This window comes from Crocuta crocuta, unplaced genomic scaffold, assembly GCF_008692635.1.
Source record: "Crocuta crocuta isolate KB4526 unplaced genomic scaffold, BGI_CrCroc_1.0 scaffold77, whole genome shotgun sequence".
NCBI lineage: Eukaryota > Metazoa > Chordata > Mammalia > Carnivora > Hyaenidae > Crocuta > Crocuta crocuta.
Window position 1 is genome coordinate 4,161,874 of NW_027532172.1, and position 18,132 is coordinate 4,180,005.

Here is an 18,132-nt window from a genome sequence, read left to right on the forward strand (position 1 = left end):
TTGAACACCTTTTTATGTGCCTGTTGGCCATCTTTATACTTTCCTGGGAGAAATGTCTCTCAGATCCTTTGCCAATTTTTAAATTGGGCCATTTCTCTTTTTATTGTTGACTTGTAATGAATAAATACATCTTTAATTATTCTAAACACGCCAAGAGATGATTTGCAAAACCTTTCTCCCATTTTCTGCGTTGTTTTTTCACTTTCTCAATTCTATCCTTTTACTTTTAGCCTAAGTACATATATGGTTATATTTGGTGTGAGATTTTGTAGATAGAATTTTTTTTTTTGGTAGACTCCATATCCAATGTGGGGCTTGAACTCACAACTCTGAGGTCAAGAGTCAAGCTTGAAAAGAGAAGGGGTGCCTGGGTGGCTCAGTCAGTTGAGCATCTGACTTAGGCTCGGGTCATGATCTCACGGTCTATGGATTTGAGCGCCGTGTTGGGTTCTGTGCTGACAGCTCAGAGCCTGGAACCTGCTTCAGATTCTGTGTCTTCCTCTCTCTCTGATCCTCCTCTGCTCACACTGTCTCTCTCTCTCTCAGAAATAAATAAAACATTAAAAAATAATAATAATAATAAAATTTTAAAAATAAATGAAAATAAACAAAACCAAAAACCATTGCTCATTAGTTTCCATGCATTCATTTGGAGAACTGCTGTTCAAGTTTGCATCTTAGAGGAACGGTCTCTTCTTTTTATTATTTTTCTTTCATAAAGATATTTTTTTTTAATTTTAACCTTTATTTATTATTGACAGACAGAGAGAGACAGTGCATGAGCAGGGAAGGGGCAGAGAGACAGGAGACACAGAATCTGAAGCAGGCTCCAGGCTCTGAGCTGTCAGCAGAGAGTCTGATGTGAAGCTTGAACTCACAAACCACGAGATCATGACCTTAGCCAAAGTCAGATGCTTGACCAACTGAGCCACCCAGGTGCCCCAGAACAGTCTTTTCTTGATGCCTTTGGGTTCTATTTTTAAATGGTTGTAAATCAACGTTAGTGTCAGTATTTTGGTGGGAAAGAGCATATTCTGTCTGTCATCTAACTACGTTCCCCATTTCCCCTGCATCTTGCAAAGCAGTGAAGGAGGGTCTAGTCTTCAGTTAGGAGGGTTTTGAATGGGCTGGGATTTTAAGTCAAGGTCTTGCCTGTGAGATGTTCTGTTTGAGAATGAGTGTAACAAAATGTAGAGGCTTTAAGAACAGTAAGAGATGACCACATTTGCTAGAGGTCTACACATAATGTGAAATCCAAGGAGGCTGAGAAATACCAACGCCTGAGTGCCACGTCCAGCCCAGCGCCTCATGTCCTGTGCAGGACAGGGCCGCACCCAGGCCTCCCTAAACAACCAGACAGGTTCAAAGGTAACCCTTAAGAGAGTAGCTCTCCGGATAGGTGCCAGATCAGAAAAATGGTTTTACCACAGAAGCCCGTGAGTCATCACAGGGCAGGGAGGGGACACTCCATCCAGGAACAAAGCCACTCTGGGGAACAGATGGGTCACTCAGCACATTCGGGAAAAGAGAGCCAGCTCCCTGGCAAATTTACAAAGCTAATCTCTTCTTTGTAGCATGAGTTCTCGTGGACACAACCTTTAATGCAAATATATAGAGTGTAATCTCCTGAGCATTAACTTTCTCCAGCACTATAGAAATAGCGAGCGCCATGATATCCTATACCAAAGCAGCAGTACAGAGAAAAGTTCACCTCTACTGGACCCTCGTTGCAAATAAAGCGGTATCCTCCTAGAGAAAACTCAACATCCAAGTAGACCCTCCTGAGGCACCATAAGAAAAGCAGGGCTTTAGCGAGAGCTCTCACTGAATTTTACAGCAAAGAATCTTGGATCCAAGGAGACACCTGATTCCAGTTCCCTGCGGGAGGTCGGGCTTTGCACGGTTACAACAGAATCACAAGAGAACACAGATCCCTGGATTTGGGCTGCACGGTCCGCAGCCACAGGGCATCTCCCCGAGAAGAAACCACACGGGGCTAGAAGAGAGCAGGGGACAATGGTGATGTCACTCATGGCAACAGAAAGGACACTGGGGCAGAGTGTCGTCAGGTTCATTTCTGTCCAGCACTTGGTATCCTGGGTCCTGAGTGAAAATGTTAACCATCAGGGACTCTCAAAGGTTGGATTTGTAGTGGAAAGGAGAAGCCCTCCGAGGAAAGCCTTTCGCTTTACTGCAGGGGTCAGCAAACCTTCTCAGGAAAGGGCAAGATAGTAAATATTGTAGGCTTCACAGGCTCGCTGGCAAAATGGAAGATACCGTGTAGGCACTTTCATAACAAAAGAGAAAACTCCTGGCCTGCCCCTCCCAGCGGACTTGGTCTTGGGCTTGCCAGAGCCTTGAGCTTGCTTCTGTGCTTTGTGATCAGGTGCCACCTGCTGGAGACATTCTCAGGACAAGCGTCACTGGCCCAGGAGGAAAAGGCGCCCCCCGCAGGCGAGCATGCAGAAGGACGCGGGGACCGGGAAGGGGACCTGCCGAGGTCAGTTTCACTCTCCGCCTTTGTGACTCCGGGATGCTGGTGTGTCCTTCTCTCCTCTGCGTCCATCCGCTTAAGTTGGGTGCTGGCTGGAGGCAGGGTGGACTTGCTAAGTCACCAACCCCTGATTCCACTGCTGGGTGCCTGGCAGTTACTGTATAGCAGAGTCTCCAGCATGTAGGTGGCAGCCAGCGTGGGCCTCGGGCAGCAGCAAGATACAGCCGGCCAGGCAGACAGGCACTGAGAATGAAGGGAAATGGAGGGAGTGGAGGGGGGTACTCCAGCCTGGTCTCCGCGGCTCACGGCGCCAGCCCCCTCCGGCAGTGCCCCCGTGCCATACAAAAACAGGTGCCAGCCCAGTCTGTGCCTGCCAGCTTCAGTGAACAATAAAATATATTGTTCTGTGGACGTGATGGCTTTAAATTGTACCCACAGATTCCCTGACATTCTTTCCTTTAAGAAGGTAGAGCTTGGGGCAGCCGGTCGCTCAATTGCTGAAGTGTCTGACTTTGGCTCAAGTCATGATCTTGCAGTCCGTGAGTTGGAGACGCCGTCAGGCTCTGTGCTGACAGCTCAGAGCCTGGAGCCTGCTTTGGATTCTCTGTTTCCCTCTCTCTCTCTCTCTCTCTGCCCCTCCCCTACTCGTGCTCTGTCTCTCTCTCTCTCTCTCAAAAATAAAAACTAAACATTAAAAAACAATTTTAAAGGGTAGAGCTTAGGGTGCCTGGGTGGCTCAGTCAGTTAAGCATCTGACTCTTGATCTGGGCGCAAGTCACGATCTCACAGTTTATGAGTTCAAGCCTCACACCGGGCTCTGCACTGATAGCATGAAGCCTGCTTGGGATTCTCTCTCTCCCTCTCTCTCTCTCTCTGCCTCTCCCCTGCTTGCACTCTCTTTGGTCTCTCAAAATAAATAAATAAACTTTAATAAAGGGGGGTAGAGCTTAATTCCTCCCCCTCCTTGAACATGGGTTGGATTCAATGACTCATTTCTAATGAATAAAATGTGGTAAAAGTGATGGCATGCGGCCTCTGAGACTAAGTCCCACCAGGCACTGCTCTCTCTCGTGGGGGAAGTCACTCTGGGGGAAGTCAGTGCTATGTCACGAGGATGCTGAAGCAGCCATATGGAGAAGCTTCATACGGAAAGGAGCAGAGGCACCCTGCCAGCAGCCACGTGAGCAGAAATGGTCTAAAAGCGGATCCTCCAGCCCCGGCTGAGCCTTCAGAAGGCATCAGCCCCAGAAGACATCTTTTTTTTTTTTTTAATGTTTTATTTATTTCTGAGAGAGAGATAGAGACAGCGTGAGCAGGGGAGGGTCAGAGAGAGAGTGAGACACAGAATCTGAAATAGGCTCCAGGCTCTAAGCTGTCCGCACAGAGCCTGATGCGGGGCTCGAACCCATGAACATGAGATCATGACCTGAGCCGAAGTCAGACACTCAACCGACTGAGCCACCCAGATGCCCCCCAGGAGGCATCTTATGTGCGACTTCACGACAGACCCTGAGCTAGAGCCGCTCAGCTAGGCCATTCCTGACCCTCAGAGATGGAGACAGTATGTTTGTTGTATTAGGCTGGTAAGTGCCAGGGTGATTTCTTACACAGCAATAAGTAATTAATACAGAACACAGTAAAATAAGAGCCACTTAAAGAATCCGTCTCCATCTATAGCGACATCTGGTGCCTACATGGCACTGCTTCCTTGACCTATCCACTTGGTGTCTCACACATTTCTCAAAGAAACACAATTCCTTTCCAAAGTTACTCACTTAGACTGTCCATCCCTGGCTGCCTTAGTTCCTCACCTTGACTTCATCGTTACCTGGAGGTCACTCCCTTGAGCCTTCTGTGTCCTCACCTCGCCCGCCAGGTGGGCATGGACTCATAACACAAACACACACATTCATTCACGCACCCAACGTATCACCCAAGTCCTAGAGGGCATGCATTTCTCACTGCCGATGAGTATCACAGCTGGCCTCGCTCCTGCAAAAGCCTCGCAGCTGGCATCCCGACTTCCCACTCACCCACGTCCAATCCATTTGTCACACCAAAGTGAGAGTCATTTTCCGACGAGGATGAGATCATGCGGCCACCTGGCTTAAGTGTTCCAGAGACTCCCCTTTGGGATGACGGGGGAGACCCCAGCCCCCCACAGGGCCCTGGCATGGTCCACCCCCGAATGCTCTCCTCCTCAGTGCCTCTGCCTGGACCCTCTTCCCTCATCCACATGGCATCCCTGCACCCTATACCCTGAACTCCGAGTTCTCTCCTTGGTGTGTGGCCTTCATGGCCTCTTTATCTAAGCTAGATCTTCCCCGTCGGGAAGTATTTACTTCACAGCACACAGTGCAAGTTGAATTGCTTGCTGGTTGGTGCAATTATATACTTTGTCCCTAGACTGCCCTGAGAAGGGCCACAGTTTACTGACAGGAGCAGCCATTGGAGAAGCCCCACGTGTGGGCTCTGCGGTCACCAGGTGACTGATGGTAGCCCTGGAGTCCTGCTTCTGACCCCAACGCAGAAACCCCGCGTACTGAGCCAGTTCGCTTGCTGTGTGTTTCTGCTCTTTGATTCCTGGGAACCCCAAGTAACTGGCATTTACGGGCACTCATCAAATGCAGAGAGATGAATGTCCCTGCGTCTGAGCTCTCCATCTGGAGAGGAGAGATGCTCGGAAAGAGTTCAGCACAGCATGGGGGTCTGACAATCCGGTGGCTGAACCGGCGCTGTGGAGGCAGATTAGGAGGGGTGCCCTCAAGTGCCTGTGGAGAATGGGGTTGGGGGAAGTCCCAGAGGGACCCTGAGCAAGGGGAAGGGGACTATCCATGCAGGTTTGCTTGAGTAATTGTCCACGCTCCCTCTGCAGCCCAGGTACATGAGAATTACTTTACACAACCACCCACCGTCCAAGCCAGAGGGCACGACTAGAAAAAACATGTCCCCTGGCACCAGAACACACGTTTCCACTCAGAAGACGAATGCCAGCATTCCAGGCGGGAGCAGGAACTTTCTGGTCATCTGGTCCTCTCCCTTCTTGTCAAACAGCAGACTGGGCAGAGAGGGGGTGGGAGTTGGGGAGAGGGCTTGCATCTCTGTGAGTCTAAGGTGCAAAGGTCCTGGGGTAGGAGACCCAGTAAAGCCCACCATGCAGGTGCCCAGCCATTCTGGGTGCTCGCTCTGCCAGGCTGGGAGAGTCGGGGGAGGTGGGGAAACAGGGATGGCGCTGAGGTCAAGGGGTCACCTGGCAGCCATGGCCCCTCATCCCCACCTGCTCTTCAGAACCCCCTCTTTCCCTCGGGCAGACCAGCTCCAGACCCTCCACACCATTCTTTCCAGTGTACCCCCCACGGGCACAAGACACCCACCGTCAGCCTCACGGAGCTCAGGGAATGGCCACAACCAGCGGGAATTCCCAGCAACCCCAATGTACAGAGTAACACGGTCAACAAAGGGCATTAGTGTCCCACAAATCCATTCTAGCCTCACCTAAGACTGCTGCGTGGACCCCCAAACTGGAACCCAGAGTTTTCGGATGGAAACAGTAGGGTTATTAAGGGCTAAATGCTCAAGCGAGGTCAGTATAGTCACAATATTTCGGCCAAATTCTGAATTAAATGACATTTTATGTCACAGGGTCAGAGCTTCCCAGGGAGCACCCATTGTTTTTATGCTAATTTGCTAAACCAGAAAATAGGACGCAGAGGACAGAAATAGGACAGAGTCAGCCTGCGGGGGCTGGAGTCCCGCCTCTTCCATTTATGGCTGCACGTCCCTGAGACAGTCACCTGCCCTCTCTGCGCCCTGCTGTACTTATCTGAACACGGGTGTGACAAGGGCACCCGCTCACAGGACTGGCGACTGGATCGCGGGTGATAATTTGTGTCAAGTGCTTCAGACCTGGCACCTGGTAAAGCTCCAGAAATGTCAGTTACTTAAAGGAAAACAAGAGAAGAGTTGAAGACGGACATCATCACCTATGAATGTAAGGTACAAACAAGGGGTCCATGAGCACCTGTGGATTCTCGTGCCCGCGCATGTTCACGGAGGTTTCCTGGGAGATCGGCCCCAGCCCCTGAGTTTCCGGAGAGGATTTGGTGGAGAAGAGCAGCCAGCACAGCTGAGTGGCTCACAGATGGTTCTCCTCTGGGTCTCCGATCACTTTATCACCCTCACTCTCTCTCTCTGGGGAGGGGGGAGACAATCCCCAGGAAGAAAGAGTCTCCACCCCGCCCCGGATGTCAATCATCCCTTTCAGGGCACCGAAGACACAAACAAAGTTGATTTATCTCCCCCAGACAGTACTTTGGACCAGAACGTTTTGAGCTCAGCCTCGGGCACCAGGGGAGTTTCCTGGGAAAAACTCACTAACCAGAAGCAGGAATCTTGGGGACCCCCTTGCCAGAGCAGCAGGCTTGCCCGGGCACCACACACCTCTGCCACATTCTCTTCTTCTTCTCCACTCAGTTCCATTTCTTGCCCTAAAATGCAGAGAAATGCGTAATCCGCCCCTTATGTTCCACTGGGGATGTTTACCAGGGTCCTGCCGTGCAAGTCACAGTGGGAAAGGCATAAACAAGGAGGCACTGCCCTCCAGCCTCCCGCCCACAGGTGCACAAGCCCCCTCGTTCCCACTTCCCCACACGTCCCCACCCCCACGACGGCCACCTACCCGCGAGTGCACCGCGGCCCCTGCCCGCTGCCTGCCCGGTGGAATCCGGGCTGTAGACTTTGTTGACACCCACGGCGGCCACGCGCACTGCTGCCTCCGGCCCTGTGCGCTAACGGGCTAAATTTGTCAGTTGATAATATGATCTGTAGGACATGTGCTGATAAACTATCTATCTATTCTATGTGACTCAGCCCGGCATGAGACAAAACACAGTTCAGAGGGGAGGGCCTGGCCCGGAGCAAACGACAAGCTGGCCAATTCCAGCCCTGTGACCCAGGATTACGGCACAGCCGTTTTCATGCCGGGAATCCTGAAGTGCGTCAAGCCAAACACGCCAGAGGAGCAGGGAGAGGGCTCCGTGTTCTCAGCACTCCCAGCTAAGAACCGAGCACAAGGCGGGATCAGAAAGTCATAGGACCCAGGGAATGTCCTGCTTTCAATGTTTGAAGCCACAGATCTCAGAGATCTGGATTTCCCCTTTTTTTCTTTTAAATTTCCTAAAACAGGGGCACCTCCACGGCTCAGTCGGTTAAGTGCCTGAGTCTTGGTTTCGGCTAAGGTCATGATCTCAAGATTTGTGAGTTCAAGCCCCGCATGGGGCTCTGTGCTGATGGTGTGGAGCCTGCTTGGGATTCCTTCTCTCTGCCCCTGCCCTGCTCCTGTTCTCTCTCTCTCTCTCTCAAAATAAATAAGTTTTCTGAAACATATGTGAAGTTGGGTTCTCTTCAGTGATCTTACTAATTGGGCAAAGATGCTTTCCTGGGATCCAACATTGTGACAATCTGACGATCAATTAATCAGGAATTGCTCACACCTCACTCCGTCTCCCACCCCATATCCCCTGCCCAGCCCCCACCCCTGCCTGTTCCAAGAGGTCCATATAACCCCCACTTCATGGCCACAGGCTCCTCATACACCTTCATCCTAAATAGCAAAACACCTTTTGCCTAATATAGACATGATAACTCTAATTACAAAATAGTTACGTTTTGAAAGGACTATTTTCTGTGTGGAACATTTTCTATTTGTTGGCATTTATAATTATCATTTTATTGGGGTGCCTGGGTGGCTCAGTCGGTCGAGCATCCAACTTCAGCTCAGGTCATGATCTCATGGTGAGTTTGAGCCCCACATAGGGCTCTGTGCTGACAGCTCAGAACCTGGAATCTGCCTCAGATTCTGTGTCTCCGCCTCTCTCTGTCCCTCCCATGCTCATGCTCTGTCTCTCTCAAAAATAAACATTAAAAATTTTTAATTATCCTTTTATTAATGTAATCCCTATTAAAATACCAAGAGTATTTTTCACAAAACAAGAACAAACAATCTTAAAATTTGTATGGAACTACGAAAGACCCCAAATAGCCAAAGCAATCTTGAAAAAGAAAAGCAGAGCTGGAGGCATCACAATTCCCGACTTCAAGTTATAGTACAAAGCTGTACTCATCAAAACAGTAGGGTACTGGCACAAAAGCAGACACATAGATCAATGGAACAGAATAGAAAGACCAGATATAAGCCCACAGTCATATGGTCAATTAATTTTCGACAAAGCAGGAAAGACTATGCAATGAGCAAAAGACAGTGTCTTCAACAAGTCGTGTTGGGAAAACTGGACAGCAGCATGTGGAAGAACGAAACTGAACTGCTTTCTTACACCATACACCAAAACAAACCCAAAATGGGTTAAAGACGTACGTGTGAGACCTGAAACCATAAAAATCCTAGAAGAGAGCACAGGCAGTGATTTCTCTGACATCAGCCATAGCAACATTTTTCTAGAAAGGGAAGGGAAGGGAAACAAGGGAGGCAAGGGAAACAAAAGCAAAAATAAACTACTGGGATCTCATCAAAGTGAAAAGCTTCTGCACCATAAAGGAAACGATAAAAAACTAAAAGACAACCTATGAAATGGGAGAAGATATTTGCAAATGACATATCCAATAATGGGTCAGTATTCAAAATATATAAAGAACTGATACTCAACACCCCTGAAAACCAAATAATCCAATACAAATGGGCAGAAGACATGAACAGACACTTTTCCAAAGAAGACAACTAGATGGCCAACAGACACATGAAAAGATGCTCAACATCACTGATCATCAGGGAAATACAAACCAAAACTACAATGAGGTACCACCCCACACCTGTCTTAATGGCTAAAATCAAAAACACAGAAAACAACAAATGTTGGTGAAGATGCAGAGAAAGGGGAACCTTTGTGCACTGGTGCCACCGCTCTGGAAAACAGTGTGAAGTTTCCTCAAAGCATTAAAAATAGAACTACCCTATGGCCCAGTAATCACACTACTGGATATTTACCAAAAAAATACAGAAACGCTAATTGAAATGGATACTTGCACCCCTTATGTTCATAGCAGCATTACTTACAATAGACAAATTATGGAAGGAGCCCAAGTATCCATGGGTAAATGGATAAAGAAGCAGTGGTGTGTGTGTGTGTGTGTGTGTGTATATATGTGTGTGTGTGTGTGTGTGTGTGTGTGTATAATGGAATATTATTCAGTCATTAATAAAAGAATGAAATCTTGCCATTTGCAATGACAGGGAAGGAGCTAGAGGGTATCAGGCTAAGAGAAATCAGTCAGTCAGAGAAAGACAAATACCATATCATTGCACTCGTGTGGAATTTAAGAAACAAAACAAATGAGCAAAAGGAAAGAGAGAGAGAGAGAGAGAAACCATGAGATGGATTCTTACCCCTGGAATCTACTCCTGAAATCATTATTGCACTATATGCTAACTAACTTGGATGTAAATTAAAATNAAAAAAAAAGAAAGAAATAGACTCTTAACTATAGAGAACACACAGATGGTGACCAGAGGGGAGGCACGTGGAGGGATGGGGGAAACAGGTGACCGGGGATTAAGAGTACACTTATGGGACGCTCCGGGTGGCTCAGTCGGTTAAGCATCTGAATTTGGCTCTGGTGGTGATCTCATGGTTAGTGAGTTCAAGCCCTGCATCGGGCTCTTTGCTGAGAGCTTAGCCTGGAGCCTGCTTAGGATTGTGTGTCTCCCTCTCTCTCTGCCCCTACCCAGCTCATTCTCTCTCTCTCTCTCTCAAAATAAATAAACATTTTAAAAATTTTTTTAAAAAGAGTACACTTATGATGAGCATTGAGTAATGATGTATAGAATTGTTGAATCGCTATATTGTACATCTGAAATTAATATAATACTGCATGTCACCTATATTGGAATTAAAATTTTTTCAAGTTTTTTTTATTTTACTAAGTAAAAACAATTTTAATAAATTATCATTAAAAATGTTTAATGTTTATTTTTTGAGAGAAAGAGTGTGAGTAGGGAGGGACAGAGAAAGGGAGACACAGAATCCCAAACAGGCTTCAGGCTCTGAGCTAGCAGCATAGTCTAACATGAGGTTCAAATCTAGGAACTGTCAGATCATGACCTGAGCCAAAGTCGGACACTTAACTGACTGAGCCACCCAGGCACCCCAATAAATTATCATTTTAAATTGTATATCATTTAAATTTAAGTTGATGAGAAACAGATAAATCTTTGTGACAATTTACTTTTTTAATGTTTTATTTATTTTTGAAAGAGAGAGTGTGCATGAGCAGGGGAAGGGCAGAGAGAGAGAAGACAAAGGATCCAAAGCAAGTTCTGGGATGACAGCAGAGAACCCAGTTCAGGGCTGGAACCCACGAACCATGAAATCATGACCTGAGCCAAAGTCAGATGCTCAACCGACTAAGTTACCTGGGGACCCCAAATCTTTGTGACAATATTCAATCATACCAATCAAGTGTTGGATGTGTTTATTACTTAGAAGTTGTACAGTATCTTTCTCTTTTGATAAATGATGTAAGTTACCTATTTAGTAATTGTTTCATTTGGTTTTTGTTTTGTTTATGATATTCTTGTTGTTTGTTTATGATATTCTGAACCAAAGAATATAAATCGAAAAGGTAGTTTCAGTTTAAACACTATTAAATACTTTTTCAATTTAGAAGACGACTACATATTCAAAAGCTCAATCATATTTAAGTGGAAAAATATTGTCCTCCCCAATACATTCAAATACAATGGGCTTCCTTTATTTTTAAAAAATTTTTTTTAACTTATTTTTGAGAAAGAGAGAAAGAGAGACAGAGTGTGAGCAGGGGAGGGGCAGAGAGAGGGAGACACAGAATCCAAAGCAGGCACCAGCTCTGAGCTGTCAGCATGGAGCCTGATGTGGGGCTCGAACTCAAGAACTGCAAGATCATGACCCAAGTCGCAGTCAGGCGCTCAGGCACCCCCAATGGGCTTCCTTTCTGCCAGTGTTCAAGAAGCAGGCCGCTATTCAGCCCAGGCTCCTCAGTCTATAATGTGCACCCAACTAGAACTGAGGAATTTAGCAAATAAAAATACTTTCAAGCTACATTTGAATTTTGGACAAACCACAAGTCATTTTTTAATATAAGTATGTTTCTAATATTGCATGAGTCATACTTAAAAATTATGTGTGGTTTCTCTGAAATTCAAATATGACTGGGTGTCCTGTATTTTGTCTGGCAACCCTCTGCCCAAACCACCTAGGGTCTTACCGAAACGCAGAGCCTGATGCAGGTGGCCAGAGAGGAGCCGAGAATCTGTCTCTCTAATAAGCCGCAGGTCATGCCGAAGCCCCTGGTCTGGGGGGACCACACCACAAGGGGCCCTAAGGACCTGGAATTAGCGCAGTCTGGGGCAATGGTCCCCAGGACTGGCTGCTTGTGGGCTTGGCCTGGGTAGACCCCTCCCCCCCTGGGAGGTTCTGACTCAGTATGTCTGGGGTGAGGTCCAGAGGTCCATTTTCCAGCATGTTCCACAGAGCTTCTGATTCACAGGCAGCGATATGAATCAGGAAGTATTTTAAAATAGAAAATGCACTTATGTTAATACGAGGAATGGTTATTATTGTATTAAACTCACTGTGTGCAGATGGCTGTACCGCTCGGCTATGTCCACAAAGAACTTCTGGTTTCTGAGCTTCTCGGGGGCAGCACGTAGGACTGTGCCCTGTGATCTTCACCCCCCAGTGTCCCACTAAGTCCCCAACTCCTCATGGTCTTTTTTTTTTAATTTTTTTTATTTATTTTTGAGACAGAGAGAGACAGAGCATGGCGGGGAAGGGGCAGAGAGAGAGGCAGACACAGAATCTGAAGCAGGCTCCAGGCTCTGAGCTGTCAGCACAGAGCCCGACGCGAGGCTCGAACCCACGAATTGTGTGATCGTGGCCTGAGCCGAAGTCGGACACTTAACCAACTGAGCCACCCAGGGGCCCTGCTTACGCAGTCTTAATATTATCCACCGCAGCTGCTTCCTCAGAGCCCAGCGCTTGCTTGTGCAGTCCGCCCCCCCAGCACCCCGCGGGCCTGGGAGGCTCTCACCAAGTCCACAGACCGCAGCCTCAGGGTCTCCGCGGGGAGGCCTACGCATCTGCCTCGCATCTGAAGGGGTTCCACACACAAGCCCACCCAGGCGTCCCCGGGGACCCAGCGCTCTCCTCACTGCCATTCTGTGGGAACACTGAGTCACACGTACCACAAAGCCTTCTTCCAAGTAAATCCCTGGTGTCACCAGCCTGTCGTTCCCTTTTCGTGACATAATGATAGAAGGATGAAAAACCCCCAAAATGGTATAAACGGTCTCATTCTACATCAGCGACCATTACTACATGCCTCCCACTGATGTAGGGGTGCATGGTGAGGGCACCTGAGTTGCCACTTCAAGTGCCCTGGCCCTAAAAGCCTCAAGCACAGCACCCCGGGCTGAGGAGGGCTGCCCTGGCTCTCATGTTATAGCAACTTATATTCACTACGTGATCAAATGATACTCTCTGGGATAAATTGGGTTAAATTAGAATATATCATGAAAGTTAATTATTTTGAAAGACAGAGAGAGAGAGAGAAAACGAGTGGGAAAGGGGCAGAGAGAGGGGGAGAGAGAGAATCCCAAGCAGGCTCTGCGCTGACCGCGGGGCTCCAGCTCACAAAACGTGAGAGCATGGCTTGAGCTGAAATCAAGAGTTGGATGCTCAACCAACTGAGCCCCCCACCCCCGGGGCGCCCCATGAAAGTTTGTTTTACCTGGTTTTCGGCACTTTCCTAAGGTGGCTAGCCACAAAGCTTGAAATCACGCGTGAGGCTGCATGGCATTTCCATTGGGCTGCACTCCCCTCAGAATGGGTGACCCCACAGGGCCGCCCTGACGGCTGCTCCCCTCACCACCAAGATGGGCCACAGAGAGCGCTGAGAACCCAGGATCCACGTGTGGCGTCCTCTCGGAGACGTTCATGGAGTTAGTGTTTCTCTGGGAGGAGGCCAAACCTCTTCGCAAATACAATTATTCAACTGCAAGAGAACTCAGATCTGTCCGGCCAGGTCCGTCGTAGGGAGTAGTGTCATCTGTACCTTGGAAGAGAACACACACATCCCTGTGGTCCGCGGGCAGCAGTCCGTGTTGCTGACCAGCGCCCCCTGGAGGAGAACTTCGCCGATGCATCGGCTCTCAGGAAACCCGGGGCTGCTTTGGTGGTTTGCACTCAGCCAATCTGTAATTATCAAGAATGCCAGTCTTCAAATTCCCATTGGAAACTCCGTGTGCGCTGTGACAACTGCAGATGTGGCTATTTTTGTTCAGCTTCTTCATTGTTTTATAATGTTGGTACATCATTGTAAGATTAAAAGGAAACCCACACACACAAAGTCAAAACAAAACAATAAAACACACATGCAGTAATAGCTCACACTTTTGGGGTGCCTACTATATGCCAGGCACAGTTCTAGGTGCTTTATCACATATCTAACCTTGGAAAATACCAGAAACAAAACAGGAGCTAAAATGTACTACTGTCCTTAACGTGGCAGAAACAACATGCAGGGTTTGGTTATCTGGTCCCATGCTGGCCACGACACCAGCCGTGACACCGACCACGACACTGGCAGGGAGACACTACTCCGATCATGTCACTGACCAGGCGATGAGGCCCAAGGATTCCTTGCTCTCAGGTGAACACAGGCCCTGGACTCAGGCCCGTGACACAGTGACAGCAACCTTTCTCATACACTGTACGGTGTCCAGAATACTGTGCTTATTTAATACCTGAATCTCTTTTTTATTTGTTCTTTAAACTTTATTTATTTTTGAGAGAGAGAGCAGGGGAAGGGCAAAGAGAGAGAGAAAGAGAGAGGGAAGCCCAAGCAGGCTCTGCACTGTGAGCATGAAGCCCGATGTGGGCTCGAACTCACAAACCATGAGATCACAACCTGAGCCGAAATCAAAAGTCGGATGCAACTCAGTTAACTGACTGAGCTACTCAGGCACCTGGAATCTTTTTCTTAAGCGCTTAGGGAACTCGAAACTGCACATCGCCCTCAAAACGCGTGACCACTCCCTCCCCCAACCCACTGAATTCCCGCAGACCCTGCCAATTCCACCTTCTCTCCCTCGGCCATGTCTGTCCACTTGTCCAGGCGCACAGCCGAGCATCACTCAAGGTCTCTGCGTTTCCCAGCAGCTCTATTGCAGTACTCACCTGCGAGAGCTTCTGTTACCAGCACTATGTCCACCACCACTCCCTCCGATGCCAAAGGGGCCTCCCTCACATGCCCAGGTCTGCTCAGGTGGCTCTCCTGCTTGAGCGTTCATAGTGCTAGGTCAAAAGGCAAAATTCATGGTGTCTAGTCTCTAGGACGCCCTGCCCCCTGCTGGCCTCAGCCTGCCACTAACCTCACCGTCACCAGCCCCCATCACACTTCTCCAGCTCCACCTCACCCCTTCCTGTTTCCTCCTTCAGCCAGGCCCAGTCACGCTTTTGTGCCTTCGCTCCGCAAGCACCTGTTGCACTCTCCGACTCTGCCACCCCCGCTAGAAGAGTGGCCCCTCACTTCTTCCTCCCACTGCAGCGCCAGCAGCACGGACCCCTACACTGATGAAACTCACTTCATTACATGTCCATTTCCTCTTGACTGTGAGGGCCTGAGGAGAGGAACTGTCATTTGTTTAAATCTTGAGAGTTATCACACCTCGCTCGTTACTTGCCACGTGGTCGGAGTGAAGGATGAATGTGGGAACATTGATCGAGAGGGAGAGAGAGAGAGATAGAAAAGCCGTGTCATTTGTCAAATGCCTATTTATGCCACCACTCTACTCTAGTAGGTACTTATCTTTATTCTTAATGTTTAATTATTTTATTTGGAGGGGAGGGGCAGAGAGAAAGGGAGAGAGAGAATCCCAAGCAGGCTCCACATGGGAGCCTGAGCCCAACATGGGGCTCAGTCTCTTGACTATGAGATCATGACCTGAGCCGAAATCATGAGTCAGATGCTTAACCAGCTGAGCCACGCAGGTGGCCGGATAGTTGGTGTTTTACCTTATAAAGATAAGATATAAGACAGCTTATAAAACGGAAGAAGCCTGTAGTCGGGCATCTCTGTGGGGTAGGTGTTCATATGCCAATTTCATGAGGATGATGCAGAATAACGAAACTGGAGTTTAGTAACCTCTTCAAAGCAGGTTAAATGTACCCGGGGGAACACACTCACCTTCCTCCTTCCACATGCATTAAACATATTTATTGAGAAACTCCAAGAAGTATGGCCTTGGGTGTTGGCATCAGTCTGGCACAGGGCGACCTTGAACACAGACACAAAGAATATCTACAAATATTCCTTCACAAACAAGGTCCACGTCAACGGCAAATCTTGGTCAAACTACACCTGAGCCTGTATAGAGCTCTCGAGGGAAATCCGCTCAGGAACACCTGAATGGCTTACCTAGCGACTGAATAAGACAATGGACTTGACATCTGGTGATTTTCATGAGTGGATAAAGAAAAAGGTAAATACATATTCAGAAATTGAGATGGGGAAAAAATGCCTTTTTTTCTATTATTAAAATCTTGAATTCACCGTAGCCTTGCTCTGGCCCGAAGGATCCAGTTCTGGACCAGCCAGTCCACGTGGTATCCTGTGCTGTCTTTCTGATTAAGTCTCCTTGTGACCTCACACCGTCAGATTTACCGTCAGCGCGTCTACTCACATACTGTCTCCATCTGTTCAGGCTACTGTGATAAGCCACTGTAGACAGGGTGGCGTGTACACAGCAGAAATCTATTTCTCACAGCTCTGGAAGCCGGAACTTCAAGGTCAAGCCATCCGCATGGTTGAGTGGGGGCCTTGTTCCAGGTGGCAGACTCCTCATTGTTGACCTTGTATCCAATACCCTTGTGAAATGTACTTATTATGTAAGCTGGCTAAGGCTGCCATAGCAAATACCGCAGACCGAGCGGCTTAAACAACACATATGTCTTTTCTCACAGTTCTGGAGGCTCGAGGTCCAAGATCAAGGCGTCAGCAGGTCTGGTTTCTTCTGAGGCTTCTCTTCTTGCCTTGCAGCCGGGCATCCTCTCCCTGGTTTCTCACATGGTCCTCTCTCTGTGCGTGCACACACCTCTGCCCTAATCTTCTCTTCTTATGAGGACACCAGCCATACTGGCTTAGGGCCCATTTGTGTGAAATCATTTTACCTTAACTACCTCATCAAAGGCCCTATTTCCAACAGTTATTTCTGAGGTAGTACGAGCTAGTACTTCATCATAGAGGTTTTGGGACAACTCAGTTATGCTCAGAACACTTATCAAGTCCCATAGTTTATCTCCAGATTATTTTGGATTGTCTAGTTATTGCTGAATAATATATATATTGTGTGTGTGTGTGTGTGTGTATTCTACAAAAAGACAAAGAGACTAACCAAACAGAATAAGGCAACAGAATAAAACATTTTAAAAAAAACTTACAACATGTGAACAAATGATTCCTTTTTTTTAAATGTTTTATTTATTATTTTTGAGAGAGAAAGAGACAGAACGCAAGTTAGGGAGGGGCAGAGAGAGAGGGAGACACAGAATCCGAAGCAGGCTCCAGGCTCTGAGCGGTCAGCACAGAGCCGGATGCAGGGCTCAAACTCACAAACCATGAGATGGTGACTTGAGCCCAAGTTGGACACTTAACAGACTGAGCCACCCAGGAGCCCCATGTGAACAAATGATTCCTGGTGAAAATGGCATTCTAGAGGGGTGCCTGGGCGGCTCAGCCGGTTAAGTGTCCAACTTCAGCTCAGGTCACAATCTCACGGCTCATGGGTTCAAGCCCCGCATCCAGCTCTGTGCTGACAGCTCAGAGCCTGGAACCTGCTTCTGATTCGTGTGTCTTTCTCTCTTTATACCCCTCTCCCATTCATGCTCTGTCTTTCTCTGTCAAAAAAAGAAAATGGCATTGTAAAGTGATAATGTGAGAATGATCTTTTCAATAAGCAGTGTTGAGTCTTTGTGTAGAGTCAGTGCAAGGATATTATACAGGAATGAATACAAGCGAAGTTCGACACACAGCATGGATGGCTGTCACCAGCATGACGCTGAGCAGGGTGAAGCAGACATGCACACTCACTTATGATGACATGAAGCCCCAAATCTTGGAGAAACCAAGCCTGGGATTAGAAATGAGAAATGTAGTCGGCTTTCGGGAATTGGGAAGTAGATCTCTGGGCTTTTAGTAATATTCTTTTCTTTTTTTTTTAATGTTTATTTATTTTTGAGAGAGAGAGACAGAGAGCCAGCAGGGGAGGGGCAGAGAGAAGGAGACACAGAATCCAAAGCAGAGCTCTAAGCTCTGAGCTGTCAGCACAGAGCCTGACACGGGTCTCGAACCCATGAACCGTGAGATCATGACCTGAGCCGAAGTCAGACGCTTAACTGACTGAGCCACCCAGGCGCCCCAAGTAATATTCTTATTCTTGACCTGGGTAGTAGTTATGTGGCACTTTGGAACCATTTATTAACCTATAACCCTTATTTTTAGTACCTGTTTATGAGTGCATGATATACTTCAATAAAAAAAAAGTTTGAAAGTGTTTGCACTCATTCTGTATTGCTGTGTAACAAATTCTC

General features: G+C 47.8%; 1 protein-coding gene across 1 annotated transcript in view; it reads right to left on the reverse strand.

The window, feature by feature from the left end:
* Positions 1-7,222, reverse strand: part of LRRC2 (leucine rich repeat containing 2) — a 31,950-nt gene extending 24,728 nt beyond the window's left edge. Inside the window, exon 1 of the mRNA XM_077777257.1 lies at positions 7,173-7,222. The gene's annotated coding sequence lies outside the window, so the exon portion shown is untranslated. The remainder of the gene's footprint in view (positions 1-7,172) is intronic.
* Positions 7,223-18,132: the final 10,910 nt, after the last annotated feature.